The sequence below is a fragment of the Heterocephalus glaber genome, unplaced genomic scaffold, assembly GCF_053883595.1.
Source record: "Heterocephalus glaber isolate CG9 unplaced genomic scaffold, H.glaber_assembly_v1.0 deba00001058, whole genome shotgun sequence".
Lineage (NCBI taxonomy): Eukaryota > Metazoa > Chordata > Mammalia > Rodentia > Bathyergidae > Heterocephalus > Heterocephalus glaber.
The window spans coordinates 3,286,719-3,305,049 of NW_028258184.1; the positions used below are offsets into that span (position 1 = coordinate 3,286,719).

An 18,331-nucleotide genomic window follows, 5' to 3' on the forward strand; every position below is an offset into this window, starting at 1 on the left:
GGTCACCACATGACTTGTAAACTGAAAAGCCACAATTCCCACACAGATCTGCATGATTGCAAAGCCCAAGCTCACTCCACGGCATCAGAGCTTACACCTACAAGTGGCTACTAGAGCAAAGTAGGTAGGGGGAGCAAGAGCAGCAGGTTGTGCAAGGGCCTCTGCTTCTGGAGATAGCACTCTCCATGGAAGGAGGGTGCTTCCATCTGGCCAGCTAGGTCCTTCCCAGGTCTTCTCTGCAGATCTTCCCACTTTCTGAGAGAAGCTGAAGTTTTGTATGATAACTCCTGACTTTCTGCAATTAAGAAAATATGGGGTATGGTGTAACAGGTTTTCCCATCCTGTCACAAGCTATCATGAATTTTCAGCAAAATACACAAATATTTATTGATATCACTGCACAGAAAATAATCATTTTGTTCAACTGATAAATGATAATAGCTGGTATATGCTAAATAAGCAATAAAAAAATAAAAGAAGCCATACAGAGAGACTTTCATTATCTGTATAATCCTATTTTACATAATAAAAAGTCACTTGAGTAGTCCAATCAACAGAAAATTTACCCAGTGGGGGAGAAATTATTCTGGAGGTGCTTCTGCTTTCACTTGAGCATTCTGAAACAAGACACCCTCAGTGTATAGAGCTGAAATCTACTTTCTCACTTAGCTTATCAGGCATTTTCAGAGTTTTTTGCTACAAAAAGACTTTCCACATGTGACTAAAGAAAATCTCAAGGTCAAGTAGGCATAACAGTGCCACAAGGGCAGAAAGCACGCACCCTGCTCCCAGCATGGCCACTTTTTACACCTTTGACCTTGGCCAGGGATCCGATCTTGCCAAGCTTCAGGGTCTAAAACCGAAGACCTCATTCTTGTTCTTCATGTTTCCTTCAAGAGTCACAAACGTCAAGTAAAACTAATATATTTGTATGTTCTTTGACTATCACAAAATATTTTCTAAATGCCAGGTTCTGAATTCTAAATTATCAATACCCTAACACAACTACCTTAAATTAAAATGTCTAATAAACATCTACTTTCATTTTTTTCTGTCCAGAGATGCTCCCAACCCCAGTATTTCCAAACAAGTGCGTAAGATGCTGGCAAGAGTATCTTCAACACTATCGAAGATGTTTTCCTGCTCTCAGTCCTGTATTCCCAAATCTTCCTGACCACCTCACCAGAATGACCACTGAAGCTCCTTTATCTGACTTATATAAATATGATAAGTATTTATTAAACTTTTCTTTCAGGTCTCTCATATTTTCTTTGGCTCTTGTGCTCAACATCATAAGAATCATCAGACACCATGTTATGCTTTAAAAATTATTTCATTTACTAAGGTATTTCTTAGGAGTATGGTCTCAAGGTCCATCCATTGAGCTATAAATGTCTGAAGTTCATCATTCTTTATGGCAGAGTAGTACTCCACCACATAAAAAAGAAAAAAATACAACTTCTTTATCCACTCATCGGTTGATGGCCATTTGGGCTGTTTCCAAGATTTAGCTACTACAAACTGTGCTACTATAAACATGGGTGTGCAAATATTGCTGTGGTATGATGTGTTTAATTCTTTTGGGAAGATACCAAGAAGAATAGTTGGGTCACATGGAACCTCTAGTTTTAGTTTTTTGAGGTATCTCAACACTGATTTCCACAGTGGTTGCACCAGTCTACACTCCCACCAACAGTGGAGAAGGGTTCCTTTCTTCCTACAACCCCACCAGCATTTCTTACTGGTTGATTTCTTGATAGCAGCCATTCTTTGTGGAGTGAGACAGAATCTCAGCATTGTTTTAATTTGCATCTCTCAGATGACCAGTGAGGTTGATCGTTTTTTCATATATCCATTTGCCATTTCTACTCCTTCATCTGCTGTGTCTGTTCATTTCAGATGCCCATTTTTGGATTAGGTCTTTAAATTTGGGGGTTTGATTTTTTTTTTTTTTTGGTTCTTTATGTATTCACAAAGTCTTTACCCGCACCCATTGTCTTCAAGAGTTCTACCCATTCTATCTTAAAGCAGATTTAGTGTTTCTGTTTTAATATTTAGCTATTTGATCCATTTTTAGTTTAGTTTAGTGCATGGTGAAAAAATATGAATCTAGTGTTAATCTTTGGTATATGGAAAGCCAGTTTTTCCAGCATTATTTATTACAGAGGCTTTCTTCCAATGAAGGTGTTTGGCTCCTTTGTCAAAGATAAGGTTGCTGAGTGTATTTGCAATTGTTTCTGCATCTTTTAATCTATTCCACTAATTTTTGGTTTTAGGGGAGTTGGGGGGGTTGCCAGCACCATGCTATTTTTATCACAGTAGCTTTGTAGTATAATTTCAAATCAGGGATTCTGCCTTGCCTTTGTTGTTCATTCTCTTTATATCATACTGAAAAAGAAGTTGGAAAACTTTTTATGGACAGGTTTAACTAGTAAACATTTTAGGAGTGTAGGGCTTACAGTTTCTGTCAAAGTTACTCCATGTGCTCAGGAGCACAAAAGCAGCTGTAGACAACATATAAATAAAGGAATATAATGTGATCAAATAAAATTAAATTTATGGACGCTGAAATTTGAATTTCATGTATTTTCATGTACTAGTGTCCCTTTGATCTTTTTCAGTAATTTGAAAATATAAAATTGATTCTTTGATCAGTCAAATGTAGGTGACAGACCACATCTGTCCCTTGGGTATTAGATGGCTGACCTCTGTAGCTGAGTGTGCTTATTATGATATGAGATGTGCAGGTTATTCATGAAAAGTAGTGGCTTTTATTAGGAAAAATTCAAATTTCATTGCAGAAAAAATTAGTTCATAAAGTTCAACTGTTGATATCTTAAGTGACTCATTATTGATAAGCACTACTGATTGAAGAGATTATCATTTCCCTCACTGTGTCCTCTTAGTGATTTTGTCAAAAAATGAGTTGATTATGTAAGTTTGGAGCTATTCTAGGCTCTCTTTTTGTGTCGATTGATTTATTTTACCGTTTTGGTGTTAATACTATATCATTTCATTATACTTTATGATATAATCTTAAATCGGGAAATGTGTTGCCTTCCACTCTCGTGTTCATTGCAGTATTATTTACCAGCTAAGGCATGGAAACAGCCTACGTGTCTGTTGATGAATGAATGCTGGAGGAAAATATGGTATATGTGCACAATGGAATATCACAGAACCTTAAAATGGAGCTCCTGCCATTTGTCCAACATGGATGGGTCGAACACAGAAAGAAAAATATCCTTGATGTAACTGATATATTAAAAAAATTAAAAACATAAATCTGAAGAATAAAATAGTGGTTACCCTTGATGTGGAGAATGGAGGGGCCAAATGTGTTGTCAGACAAAGGACACAGCACAGCACATATATATGATGAGCATATATAGGAATCTGATGTATAATAAGTCTCATATAGGTAACAAACTGGTGTAAACATTGTCACATTATACTTTAGATTAGTCATATAAAGTTCACACATACATCACTAAATTATGCATTCTTCCAAAACTGTAAAGTTGTGCTGTTAATTACACATTTGGATGCTATAGCATTTAAAGAATGCTAGCTAATATAAGATTTCAACCATTGAAATAGAATGAAGTCCATTTTTTGAGGAACATTATGTTAGTGTATCTGATAGCTTATAGTGTATATGATAGTTTATTTTGATGGACTAAAATCATCACATGGGAGTTTCTAAGAAATCTTACTTTGAAAACTCACTGAGCTGGGCATGGTGCCCAATCTTTGTAATCCTAGCACTTGGGCAGCTAAGACATGAGGATCCTCAGGAGTTTGAGGGCAGCATGGCCTATGGAATACAGTGAGTTCAAGGCCACCCTAAACTACACATAGAGACACTGTCTCAAAGACAACAACCACAAAAACTCCTTGAAATTTTAAGAAGCTGATGAATGATAGGTAATTTTGGGAAGATGAATTACATTGAATGATTTCTAATATGTATAACACTTAGGACAATATGACATTAACTGCAAAATATTCACATGAAATCATGACCATAGTCCCATGTAGTGTCTGCTTCCAAATTTCTTTTCTGGGGAATTAAAATAATCCATAATATCATATTGAAAAACAAGTTTGGGTTCACCTATGGCACTCAGCTTATGGTAGCTCAATAGAGGAGTTAATAGCTATGCAATTTTATTTTCGAAGACATATAATGACATCTAAGGTATCTATGGCATGAACGTCTTCTGCATCTGTTTTGTTTTTGTTGTTGTTGTTGTTGTTCCTGATGATTCAACTCCAGCCCCTACCATTGAGCCAATCCTCAAGCCCAAGTCTTATGATCTTTTCATATATGTGAAATGTCAAATTTGGAGATGTGTAAAACCTTTTGTAAGGAAAAATCATAAAAATATATTTAAGAGATGCTTAAATTCTTTATTCATGTTAGTTTATATTTCATTAAAAGAGGTTTTATCCCCCAAAACATAGAGGGGTTTATTGATGGAATGAACTCTTTCCACTGAACACAGTAACACCCACAGAAAGCAGTTCACTGGCACTCAGAAAGATCTAAGATGAGAGAGCTGACAATGACTTTTCACCTTTAGTATACAAGAACTACAAGTGCTGTGTCTAAGATCTCAAAAGCTACATTAACATTACGTTAAATTGTCCACAGGATTTCAAGTTTACAGTGCTCATTAATTTGATAACAGAGATGATATCAAATATTTACTGAGCTTCTATTCTGTCTCAGTTACTGTGTACAGCGGTTGATAACAAGAAAAAAAAGGAAAACAACTTGCAGCTCAGTGTAATATTTACAAAAATCACACAATAGCTATTAATCACTGTGTCATAAGTGGTTTAACCAATGTAAGCAAAGCATGAAGGATAAAGATATAGATGAAAAGCATGCATAACTAAATATAGCAAATTACATAATTTTTAAATACTGAACCTCAGTTCTTTAGGAATTATAATAAACTTAAGAAAAGGAAAATATAAATGTTACATCTTTTGTAATAAAACACAAACCTAAATCACAGTATAAACGAGACTAATGATACTATAAGGAAGACTAACAGTCAGATACCAAGACATTTAAGAAAACATTTATCAATATACACAGAGAAGTCTAAAAGGCAGTAGGGAATTCAAAACAATTGTTTTAGGTCTGAGTATCACTCATTTTAAAAAAATATTTAAAAAAAAATTTCAGATAAAAGTCATTATTATTTAATTTCATATGCATTTTGGAAGTTAAATAATTACTTCTCTTACATTTTATTGTCAAACTTTTCAGGCATTAATAACTACAGAAGTTTAAGTACCAGCAGAAATATCGGTAAGTTTAGCAATGGTGGTAAAAGAATGACTTAGCAATCCACCTGTCAGCCTCATTTGTCTCGGTACAAGTATATTCAGGTAGGTATATTTGAAACAGGAATTTAATGAGTAACATTCTAACCTCACACAAGTGCTTTGTTTCTCAGTTGCATTACCCCTCAAACACTAGGATATGCAGTCACATGACATGGGAAAATGTCCTTACACATTCTCCATATTTATTCTCAGGATTCTATAAATATATTTTCCCAAGAGAAATAAATATTAGAAAAAGAAAACAAAATAATTGCTAATTCTCTCATGAATATTTTATTGAATAACCTAGATAAACTTAACCAAATAATCACATTTCACACTAATTTGTGCAGTATAAAAGTTGTGCTTCTGTGAGGCATTTTAAACAAGGTGGGAGCCTGCATTTAATTATTAATAAAACATATTAGGTAACAGGGCACTGCCCTGATGCTTAGTAGAGCACAATAATCAATGCACTCAACTCATCGACACAAAACTAATTAAACTTTCATTGCATTTCACCAAAAGATTGCTAGTACTTAAACAAAATGAAATTGTACATAATAGCTAATGGACACTGTCAATTACTTATCCTCAATTTTAATAATTTTACAAGTACAAATCATTTCTCAAAACCGTCTTGTAATGAATTCTTAGTAAATAAGCAAATTAAACACCTTTGTCAAATTGGGTCTAATCAAGTATGAGATGTTTCAACAAAATATTCTCATTCAATTTATTCAGCAAATATTACAGGAGATAAGCACCAAATGACTACACAATCAGACCCGCAATGTTAGTATACAGTACCTGTTAAATGTTTAAGTTATTTTATCAAGCCTTGATTGAGTGAAATAAATGGAAGTTGTTCTGTGAGTGGGAAAAGAAAAAACACCAATGACATATACAGAAAAAAAATCCATATACTGAAAGTATAGATGCAAGATGAGTTCAAAGAACATTGACAAAAACTTTCTACAATGCTTAAAGTTAAACATTAAGAGGCATTAAAAGGTGCTAAGGAAGATTTGAAGCTTTTCTGAACATTCTATCAATAAGAGAAAATGTCAATTCTGGAACAGATGGTGGCATAAGACAAAGTGTTAACTATCTTCTCTCTACCTTGATTTGCCACAACTTAACAAAATAGCCCCAGAAAAAAATGCTAAGAGAAATACAAACATATACTGAAACTAAACAATAATGGCAGTCTCATCACACTAAAAACATGGAAGAAATGGTTTTTAAAATGGTCAGCTTGTAATTCCTATTTCTAAAATAGCACTGCAACACTGCTTTATGTTCTGCAAAACCTCTAGAATGTATCCTTTGAATATAGTTGAAAGGGAGGCTGAATGGGGGGATGATACAACCTTTACTAGTCACTATATAGTTTTCAAAACACAGTGAGAAAAGGTGAAATAAAAAGAATCCAAACATAAGGCCAAATGACTTTTATTTTAGAAGAATAGTGTCTTGTATTTGGGAACAGCCACTATATTATTAAGAGTTATGTATAGGAAAGAACAATTTAAAATGTCTCCCTATATTTGGAACTAAATTTCCTCCAATATGGTTTAGCAGCAACCAAGTATTTAATAAAGTAAGCATACATATTGAAGAAACTGATTAGTCATTTATAGAGAAAAAATAAATTGATACCATAAAATTTATACTTAAGTATATCCCATATGATAGCTCTATGGCAAAAAGTAAATCTTCACATCACACATAATAAAACTTTACTCAAAATGAATCACAGATCTATATATATATAAATGCTAAAGGTATAAAATTTCCACAAAATATTACTGAAATTCTTTACAATCTAGTTTAAATGTTTTCGTTGTGTGAATAATAAGTAAAATATACACTGAATGGTTTTGAACTTGGAATTACTAATTTTTTTCTTCCAAAAAATAATGTTAGTAACAAGTTACCTTCTACTCTATCATTTCTCTGAGTGGGATTTAGTGGAATTTTTCTTTCCCCCTCTCTCTCTCTCCTCTTCTTTCTTCCTATCCATCTATCTATTGCCTACCTACTTAACTGTCTACCTACTTAACTCTGTAAAAATAAATGTAACTTTATACTAATATTTCCAAAGTTAATCTGGTACCATAATGCTTTTTCCAGCCTTATCCTTTGTTTCTTTGTTTAAATGGCTATATAAAAAATGAGAAGTCTGGCTCTTGATCTCTGACATTTTATTTGTTCAATTCTAGTATAAATGTAAATAGGTTCAGAATTGCTCATCTGTCTCTGTAAGAAACAAATGTACTCACCAAAGTATAATATACATGTAGAGTGTGTTTAGCTTTGCAATACCCCATCAAAACACTGTTTTCAAAGTGATCCCCATTTAGCGACAATATTATAGTAGAATTAGATTCCTCCCTCTCTCTCTCTATATATATATACACATACATACATATGCAGCCTGAGAGTACCCAACAGCCTCTTTTTTTAAAAAAAAATTGAGTAATCTATGCTTTTGTAGATGTAAAATTCCCTAGGTTATGAAAAATATGTCAAGCTATACACCACCATATTACCATATGAGAGCCTATCACTAAAAGTTCCCTTACATGAATCCTTATCAGTATTTATCTATCTTCTCTCCTAAGCAAGCACTTGGCCACACGGATCTATTTTAGTGGCTATAAGCTGTCTTTTTTTACTTTTTCAGAATGTCTTACTAGAATTACATAATACAAAACCTTTTGATCCTGGCTTCCTTCTCTAACGAAAAATGCTTTTAAATTTTATCTTGTTTATGACAATCAATAAGTTCTTTTGTATCATGTCCATTGTACAACAGCTACAGTCCTTTTAAATGATAGATATTTTTTCAGTACTGGGCTCTGAAACTAGGGATTCATGCAGAGGTACATCTGCACCCCTTTTCTTATTTTTTATTTTGAGCCAGAGTCCAGCTAAGCCACTAAGGTACCTAAGCTCAGCTTGAACGTGAATTCTCCCTCAGCTTCCCAGGGTATTCATCCACATAACTAATGATAATACAGGGTATTCATCCATATAACTAAATGATAATACAGAAAGATTGTTTAGGAACTTCGTATTTCTAGAATTAAATTTAAAGAACTCAATACAAAAATTCTAGGTGAATATATTTTAAATCTTTCATTTTCATTTGTGTAACACTTTATAATTTAGATATCTTAATTTCCACATAAAAATTTTGTTCCAATAGATATTGGTAAACTTGTCCCTAATGACAAAGGTGAATAGCTCACATCATAGCTGAAGCTTATTGGACTATCAATATTTATTTGCCCCAATCTCTGCCGGTCCCAGCACCCGGAAGGTAGCTGCCCGCCTCCATCCCAGGCTCCTAGGGCAGTGAAGCTCAGCTGGTCCCAGAACCCAGAAGGAAACTCCCCTGCTGCCATCCCAAGCTCCTAGGGCAGAGAAGGTGAGCCACGTGGGAGCCAGAAGCACTCCTCACCTGTGGAAATGAGAAGACACATAAATAAGCCTCAAAAACAGACTTCCAGATCACCTACAGCAACCCCAAAGGGAAACGAGATGGAACACTCTGATACTCAACCACCTGTACTCTCTGAACTGGCAACAAAAGAGGATCTGGGAAAAATGAAATCAGAAATAATTACTCAGATAACAGCAAAGATTTTGCTCATGGTGCAAGACATGATTAATAAATCCAGAGAGGACACAGATTAAAAAATAGAGGATCTGAGGAACATGATGGAATCCCAACATAGGAAACAAATGGAATCCATAACACAGATTCAGATTTCCAAAAGATTAAAAACTCCATTGAAAGTCTGCACAGCAGAATGAACCAATGTGAGGACAGAATTTCACATATAGAAGATAAGATTGCAATTAGTGAGGAGGAAAAGAAAAATTGCTTTAAAATTGTAAGGGAACATGAGAAATCAATCCAGCAGCTGCTAGACGATGCAAAGAAGAATAACATAAGACTAATTGGAGTCAATGAAGAAAGAGGAGAGAGTGCAAATGACATAAAAAAAAATATTCACAGAAGTGATGGCAGGAAACTTCCCAAGGAGGGGAAAAGAACTTGACATACAGATAAGTGAGGCATATAGGACTGCAGCTAACCTTAATCAAAAAAATCTACGCATAGGTATATAATAGGATTCCAGAAATCCAACAGAAGAATAAAATTCTGCAGGCCGTCAGAGAAAAGAAACAAATCACCTACAAAGGAAAGCCCATCAGAATCACAGCGGACTTCTCAATGCAAACCCTCAAGGCAAGAAGAGCTTGGAGTGATGTATTTCAAGCTCTAAAGGAAAACACCCTCCAACCCAGATTGAAGTACCCTGCAAAACTATCTTTCAAAACCGATGGAGAAGTAAGATGCTTTCATGATAAAGAGCACCTCAGGAACTTCATGAATACCAAACTGGCACTCCAAAAAATTTTAGACAATACCCTAGGAAAAGACAATGAGGATCACAACCCCAGGAAACCCGGCAGAATGAATCCATTGGGCGTGACAAATTAAACACAAAGGGGGAGAATCCAACAAAAAGAAAAAGTCATGACAAGGCTTTTAAAACTTTTGACTTCATCTCCCTAATGAGTGTATAATTCAATCTTATTATTGTACTCATTAGTATTTTTCTGATTCTAGAATTGCACACCATTCCTTGTGCTACACTATTTATCATCTTCTTATGTCTACATTTTAATTGGGTTGTCTATTAATGAGCTCTAAGAATTCTTTATATATTCTGCTCATAGGTTATATGCATTGTAAATATGGTCTGTTTAAGGACTACTTTTCATTTTAATGTCATTTAAAGTTGTAAATTTTGATGGAATCTCATCAATTTTTTTTCTTTTATACATCATGGTTTTTGTATCCTAGGTAGTTCTTGCCTACCCTGAATTCATAAATATTTTCCCTTATAATTTCTTCTTGAAGTTTTATACCTTTAGGCTTTCTTATTTAGGTTCATAGATCCCTTCAAGTTATTTTCATGTATGGAAAAAAAGGGTTGAGGTTAATTTTTTTGTATACGGATACCAGGTGGTCTAGTGTCGTTTGCTGAAGACACTATCTCTTCCTCGGCTCTTGAATCGAGTTTATATTCTATAAAATGCTAATGTTAAATAATCTTTCAAAACTCAGTGGACCATATATATGTGTTTCTATTTCTAGAGTCTCTGTTTTATTCCAATGATCTATATGTCTTTCCTTACACCAACACTGCCTTGATTACTGTAGCTTTAGAAGAAGTCTTAAAATTGGGTGCTAAACATCTTCCAACACTGTTTTTTTGTTTTTGTTTTTGGCTTTTCTGGGTCCTTTGTACTCCTACATAACTTTTAAATTTCAATATCCAATTCTTCATTTATAGCAAGTATACACAGACCTGAATTTTTATATATACCTTGTGTTTTCTAATCATGCTAAATTCAAGTACAGGTTCTAGGGGCTCTTAGAGATTTCTTAGTATTTTCTCTGTAGATGATCATTTCATCTACATGTAAAGATTTTGCTTCTGCCATGCCAATCCTATCCTAGTTGTGTCATTTTATTGCCAGACTATTTTGGTTTAGACCTATGTTTCAAAGGCTAATGGACAGATGAAGAGTAGGCATATATGTCCTTGTTCCCCACTTTAGGGAGAAAGCATTGTATTATCTCCAATCATAGAAGGAGTTTTTGTTGGAAGTATGGAGTACATGTCTTTGATCTGTTGAGAAGGTTCTGTTCTACTCCTAATCTCCTGATAGCTTTTACCATGAACAGCTGTAGAATTCAGCCCAATACTCTTTCTCCAACTAGTGACAGGATCATATGGCTCTCTCCTTTCCTCTGTTAAAATGATGACTTTTGGGGGTGGATCTTCCAATGCTGAATCAACACTGCCATCCCTGTAACAAAACCACTTTCTACATACTGCCAGATCTGACTTCTAAGTTTGTTTTGTTAAACAAATTTATATGTTCATACTTTTTTCTTCTATTATCTTTATCCAGTTTTAGGATTAGCACAATGTTGAGTTCCTAAAATGAGGGGAGAAGTGTTCCTTCATTTTTCTGCTTTGTTTGCTATAATTAATTTATCAGTTAAAATGTTTATGAGCCTGCTGTTGTCATATAGGTAGATTTTCAAGCTAGGAAGATACTTTCTTTAATAGGTGCTATTCAAATTTTATATTTCCTCCAGAGTTAGTTTCATTAATTTGTCTTCTAAGTTACTTCTTAGAAGTTGTCAAATTTATTTCAAAAAAGCTTTTTGTAATATGCTTTCTATATCCTTTAAAATTCTGTAAAATCTGTGGTAATGTCTCCTAGATCTTAATACTGTAATTTAAAAAATGTATAACTGATATTGTGTAACAGGAAGAAAAGGTCTAAAAGAGCAGGGGAATTGGGAGGGGTAGGGGAAGAGAAAAAAGGGAAAGGAAAAAATATGAGAAGAGGAAAAAAATGGAAACAAGGTCTTTGCAAATAGGGAAGGGTGGAGGGGGTGAAGGGAGGGCAAGGGAAGGGGAAATAAAATAAGAACCAAGATAATCATGTAATGGTACAAGATCCCAATGATGAATGTGACTGTATTGTATACCTAAAATGTACCAACAAAGTTAATGGGGAAAAAAATTTATTTGCCCAGAATTGTAAGATTAAGATTTCTTATTTCATAATTTGGCTCTGTATTTATTTATATTAATCTTCCTAGAAGGAAAATGTAGGTAGTCACTAATACTTTTCTTATTGTTTTTACATTCATCATCTATCATTGTGTATTACAACTTTTGCTGAGATGCATATCAGGATGGATGGTTTGTGTTTCATGCATGCCTAGGCACTCTAATGTGGTATGTAAACAGTGTTGGGAGCACACATGTTTTTCTTTCTGACATCTGGTAGCTCTTTCATCTTTGAAATTGCTTACTCTTACTGAAAACAGTAGATGCGATTATGGACTGAATTACTCTCTATCCAAACACAAATTTGTGTATGGAAAACTCAACCCCTCTATTAGGAGACTAGGCATTTCAAGATGTAATTGAGGTTCAGAGTGGTTGACTGTGCCCTTATAAAGAGAGTAACAGACACCTGGGATGATTGTCCACAGAGCAGAGCCCGTGTGAGGACACATTGAGAGGACCACCATGTATGAGCCAGGGAGCAAGACCTTCGTAGAAACTAAACCTGCTGAAACCTTGGTCTTGGACATAGAGGCCCCAGGACTGTGAGAAAAGTTTCTTTTGAGTAAATCACCCCATCTGTGGTATTTTACTATGACAACACTAGAAAGCTAACACAGATACTAAGAAATATTATTTCATAACAGTTATATGATTAAAATATGTAGATGATGCTAGGTAACTATTATTATTACTTTAATAATACCTAATGTTGATATTTCTAGTAATTTCATTTATTCATGAGGAAACTGAAATCCAAAAAAGTTAAGAGACGTCTCCAATACCATAGACTGTAAAATTTAAAGCCAAGTTTACAACTATTTATTCTGACTAAATAAGTATGTTATTCCATTGTTGATATATTTTAATTAAACTTATAAATAAATGGAATGCTGGTCCATTCAGGGTACTATAATAATATGCCCTAGACTGGATAATTTGTAAACAATAAATTTATTGCTCACAGCCTTCCAGGGGCTGAGAAGGCCGTGATTGAGGTGCCAGAGGACTCGATGTCCCTCCCAATCTGTCTCCAAAAAATGGCATGTTTCTCATGTGCTCACACAGCCAAAGGGATTTCACAAAGACACTGGTCCCACTCCCGAGGGCAGTGTCCATACAACCGATTCCCTCCCCAAATCGCTGTCTCTCAGAACCACCACATATGTTAGGTTTCAAAATGAATTAGAAAAAGACAATGAAAAAAAGAATCAAAATGAATTTGACAGCAACAAATTTTCAAACCATGGAAGAGAGACTGTTTTGAAGTAAAATATGTGTAAATGAATTATAGTTTCACATATTTAAGGCAGTTTTATATGAACCTTTCTAAAATCAAGATTTCATAGTTTACAACCAGAGGGAAAATTTTTGAAAGTGAATGTAAAAAATTGCTATAATAGTGCTGCTGTCTTAATAGCATTTGTTTCGGGTACTTAATTTAATAAAATCTTAAAAATTTAAATTTGGGGGAAAACGTTAACAGAAGAGATGAAGTGCATGCTGTATTAATAAAGAAGGAGCTACAGTCATTAGCTTCCCTTTTTCAGGGGCCTTAAAACAGATGGTCGACACTTCACTTAGGAAGAGAGTCAGGGCTTGGAACTGAAATCTCTACCACAGGCTGCTTGTTAACGACAGTGAGTGTCAATGTCATTCATTCTTCTGTTCTCTACCAGAAGGGCCAGCTCATCGCTCACAGAAACTCATGATTCTTTATTAAGTGCTTTTTATTTGCCTGTTAAACACAACAACAACAAAAAGTGAAAACAAAAAGCAGATGTAAAAGGACTTATCAGTTGGCAGATTTTTCATGGTCTCTGTACCTGCCAAAAATCTAAAGAAAAAATGCAAAGTGTAAACATCCACTGTGGGTGAAAACACCAATTTCTTTAAGGCTACGTATCTGAGTGAAATGTGTAGGGAGCAAAACAAGGGCTCCATTTTGGACAGTCTGAGTTGCTGGTATGTATTAAGCAACTGGAGTTACACAGTAGGCAGTTGGACACAAGAATCTGGAATTTAGAAAGGTCTTACCTGGAAATATAAATTAAATGTGAGGCATTGCTCTACCTGTGTCCCTTATAACATCACATGAGGATGAAAGACCCAGAAGTGTTCCTTGGAAAATGGCAGACAAGAACTCTAGCATCAAGTTTATGATGATTCTTATTTTCATCCCTGTTCACTAAGCTCCTGTGACTCTTTTGAGTTCCAGTGACTTGGCTCAATCTTTGCTAATCTCGGATTATGAAATTCCTTGTCAAGCTTGGAAACTCCAGTCCTTAAGGTAGAATTTGGAAATAAATAGTGTAGAGCATTACCAGAATTGCATCATTCCACCACCCTAAGTGTGTTATAACAGAATGACCAAGGAAACTCATTTCTTTTGAACTAATCTGTTACTCTTTCATTCTGTGAAAAATACAGCCACGTATTTTACAGTGTTTTTGTCACCACTCATAATAAACACTATAGCTTCCTGTAGTAAAAATCACAACTTCTATATTTGGAAAAGACATTTTTACTCAAATATTTTCTACTTTTTCCCTTGCAAAGCAAAATCATCTAGGAAAATAGAATATATTTTCTAGGTTCCTGTTTAGAATAGGGAGAAAAAACAACAACCATGGGAGAAATTGCAATAGGTCACTTACTTTATCTATGCAAATATGACTGAAATTTTGATGATATTAAGTATTTGTAGCTAAATATTTTCTAAATTAACTTAAATTCTGGATTTCTTTTTTTTTTACATATAATATATTAGTATAATGAATATTTTATCAACATCCTTGGGAAAGTCTGACCTCATCCTATGTTGTCATTCTGTAAATGAATAATAGATCATGTAAACGTGATATGGATCATACAGCTTTTTCCCCAAAGTAAGACAATATATTTCTCAACAGCATACATGTTCATCATAAAAAAGTAATTCAGACAATAACAAAATACCAGGAAGAAAGCACAATCTACCCCGTATCTCAACACTCCCATGGGCACAACTGACAGCCAGCTGTTAGGCCTTCCTTAGTTTGGTCCACATTGTCTATCCACAGACTCTACCACAGGAAGTTCCTTCCTTATAATCCTAGATTTCATTTTTAAATGCCACTTCACAAGGTTTGAACTCAGGGTCTTGCACATGCTAGGCAAACTCTCCGCCACTGAGCTACACCTGCAGCCGGAGTCTTGACTTCACAAGTCAGGTCCCACTACTTTTTCTTACGTACTTGAGCTATCATCTGTTATTTGTATGCTTGTTCATTGCTGCAACCCCCCCACACACACACACTATTAGAAGGCAGGAATTGTCTGCCTGCCACAGATGTTCAATAAATATTCTCAAACCAACATGCATATGATCTCATGTAATCTTCCCAACTATGAAGAGTACTATTTTATCTCTATTTTACTTTTTTTTTTGGTACCAGGGATCAAACTCTGGACCTTGTGATTGCGGGGCAGGCGGGGAACCACTGAGCTAAATCCCCAGCCCTATTTTACTTTATTTTAAGACAGGGTCTCACTGTATAACCCAAACTGGCCTCAAACTCATGATCCTCTTGGTTCAGCCTCCAGAATACTGGGATCACACACCACCACACCCAGCTTTCATCTCCACTTTAGAGATAATGAAATACAGGCTAAGAACAGCTACTTAAGGAGCTCAAGGCCACACAGTAACTTTAAATAGATGTGCTTTAAATCCTGACTGACCCCTGAGCAACATTTGCCTCTCAGACTCACAGGAAACTTACGTTTTTTGGTGGGGGAAGGAAGTGATACTGGGGACTGAATTTAGGATCTTCACATTAGTTACAGCCTTAGTCCTTTTTTTTTTTTTTTAGTTCTTTTATTGGTACATTTTAGGTATACAATTCGTTTACATTTATCATTGGGTGCTTGTACCTGTACATGATGTATCTTGGTTATTTTTTTTTCCCCATTACCTGTGCACTCTTCACCCCCTCCGCACTTCCCTATTTACATAGATTTCATTTCCATTTTTTTTTCTTTTCTCATAGTTTTTCCTTTCCCTCTTTTCATTTCCCCTTCCCCTCCCTTCACTCCTTCATCTTTGGACCTTTTTTCCTATTTCAAATTATCAATTATTCATTATAATCCTATTTATTTCACTTAAGTGAAATATTATATTATATATTTATATTTAGCTATAAATGACTCTAGTTTTTCATTCTTTATGGCTGAGTAGTACTCCATTTTATTTTAAAAACCACATTTTCTTTATCCAGTTTCCAGTTGATGGGCACTTGGGCTGCTTCCAAGCTTTAGCTATTACAAACTGTGCCGCTATGAACATGGGTGCACATATATCACTGTGGTATGATTCTTTTAATTCTTTTGGGAGCCCTAGTCCTTTTTTAAAAACTTTTGAGACAGGGACTTGTTAAGTAGCTAAACTGCCCAGGCTGGATTCGAATTTGTGATTCTCCTGCCTCTGCCTCCCAAAGTTCACTATACTTCAGCAGTCCTATGAAATTGATATTGCTATCTTCTATTTAGTAGGTGAGGAAACTGGGGGACTGAAAGATTAATTATTAATAAAAGTTGCATAGGTAAAGAATAATAGCAGAGAAAGATGCTACTTCCCCAAATCTTTCTTCCAAATTGTGATAGGTGTTTTAACTAGATACATACAACACTTGCTAAAAACTACACTTTCCAAAATCCTTGGCATCCAGATATGCAGTGTGACTAATAACTTAATCACCTTGTATTATGATACTGAAGAATAAAGGTCTGTCTTGCTGAACCCACTATCTCAGCAGCTACAACTGGAAGAAATGAATCTGAGCTCTTGATAATCTTCCCAGTCTACAGTATTTTCTTATAGAAACCCAAATGGATGACATCAGTGAAATATTTGAAAAGGACATAGAACATTAAAATTCCTACATTCAGGGGATGAGAACTTTTGTGAAGAAAATACTGGGAATATAACAATTATCAGGAATAGCATGGAACTCTGAAAAATTTCAAGCGGACCACAAAAGCAAAAAAGGTTATCTTTCCAAAAGCTAATGCTTTTCTGCCTGTAGTCTTCCTTCTATGCTACAAATGAATCATTTACTTTCCATTTAGTTTTTCCCATTGTTCACTAGCAAACTTCTGCCAGCTCTCTGCCACATAAACACAACATGACAACTATGCAAGGATATTAATTTAACACAGAATTTTAGATCTTTCTCAAAAGAAAAGGGGATCAAGAAATGGAGTGAGGGAAGGGAAGGAGGATGAATAAAGGAATGCATGCATATCAACTCGTCCTAAGGAATGTAAACATTATGTACTGCAAACATGTACTAATAAATAAAAGGAAACAAAGTGAAAAACAAAAAAAGAATATTAGACAAGTATATACCATTTAACTGGACTTAAGTTTACATTGAAGAAAAATGTCAAGTGCAGTCAAGTTTGTTAAGATATGCTTTAGTGTAATTGTCCAAAACTTTCCATAGCTTAACAAATTTATTTATTAATAACTTATATGTAAGCCAAGTCAAGAACATGAACTCTTCTCCTAATGATCATTAAAGCATCTGGTGGAAGGAAGTTCCTTCACAAATGCCTTTCAGAATTACTGTAAGAAGGGAAAGGAGATATAGTAAGTATTGTACCACACTGATAAAATAATATACTGTCTTAGTCACTTTCTCATGCCTGGGACACCCACAAATTAAGTGAGGCTTATTTTGGCTCACACTTTCAGAAGACTCAGTCCGTGGCTGGCTAACTAAAATGCAGAAATAGCATGGTGGAAAAGCCTGCCATGTAGGAAAGCTCCTAATATAATGGCAGCTAGGAAGCAGCAAGAGCAAAGGAAGGAGCTGGAGAGGGATATATACCCTTCCAGGTCATGGTCCCATGAGCCATCTCTTTTAAACAGGCTCACCTTCTAATAGCACAATCAGCTATGGATTCATCAGTGCATTAATAACTAATGAGGATAGCACCCCCATGACCCAATAACCTTCCAAACACATGAGAATTTGGGAGAACATTTATGTCTAAATCATATTACTTACCAATGAATGAAACTAATTTCTACTGATAGGCCATGGGCTAAATAAATTATCGGCCTCTAACTTCAAAGAGGAGTGGAAAGTACAGTTCTATAATGACTCTCAGAATGAAAAAAATGTGTTTATAAATGGCCTTGATGATTACAATTGATCATATTTGCAAAGCTTTTAACGTGGTATTAGCTTGTAATTATCAAGATGACCTTATTAATAAAGCGGTTTAGCTATGTCTCTAATTTCTCATTTTTTATGGCTGAGTAG

At 35.0% G+C, this 18,331-nt stretch overlaps 2 protein-coding genes across 11 annotated transcripts in view; one reads left to right on the plus strand and one right to left on the minus strand.

Moving 5' to 3' along the window:
* The window catches only part of LOC147828522 (PMS1 protein homolog 1-like), a 165,754-nt gene that overhangs the window by 31,709 nt on the left and 115,714 nt on the right, over nucleotides 1–18,331 (minus strand). The gene's annotated exons all lie outside the window — the stretch shown is intronic.
* The window catches only part of LOC147828523 (fibrous sheath-interacting protein 2-like), a 62,061-nt gene that overhangs the window by 22,181 nt on the left and 21,549 nt on the right, over nucleotides 1–18,331 (plus strand). For 3 of the 9 annotated variants that reach the window (XR_015450659.1, XR_015450660.1, XM_087209651.1), the window contains one exon: nucleotides 1,062–1,243. The exons of 1 other annotated variant lie outside the window; for it this stretch is intronic. The gene's annotated coding sequence lies outside the window, so the exon portion shown is untranslated. Of the gene's footprint in view, nucleotides 1–1,061; nucleotides 1,244–5,284; nucleotides 5,327–12,448; nucleotides 18,299–18,331 lie in introns of those variants that run through there. 5 more of the 9 variants (XR_015450661.1, XM_087209652.1, XM_087209653.1 and 2 more) reach the window with 5 other exon arrangements.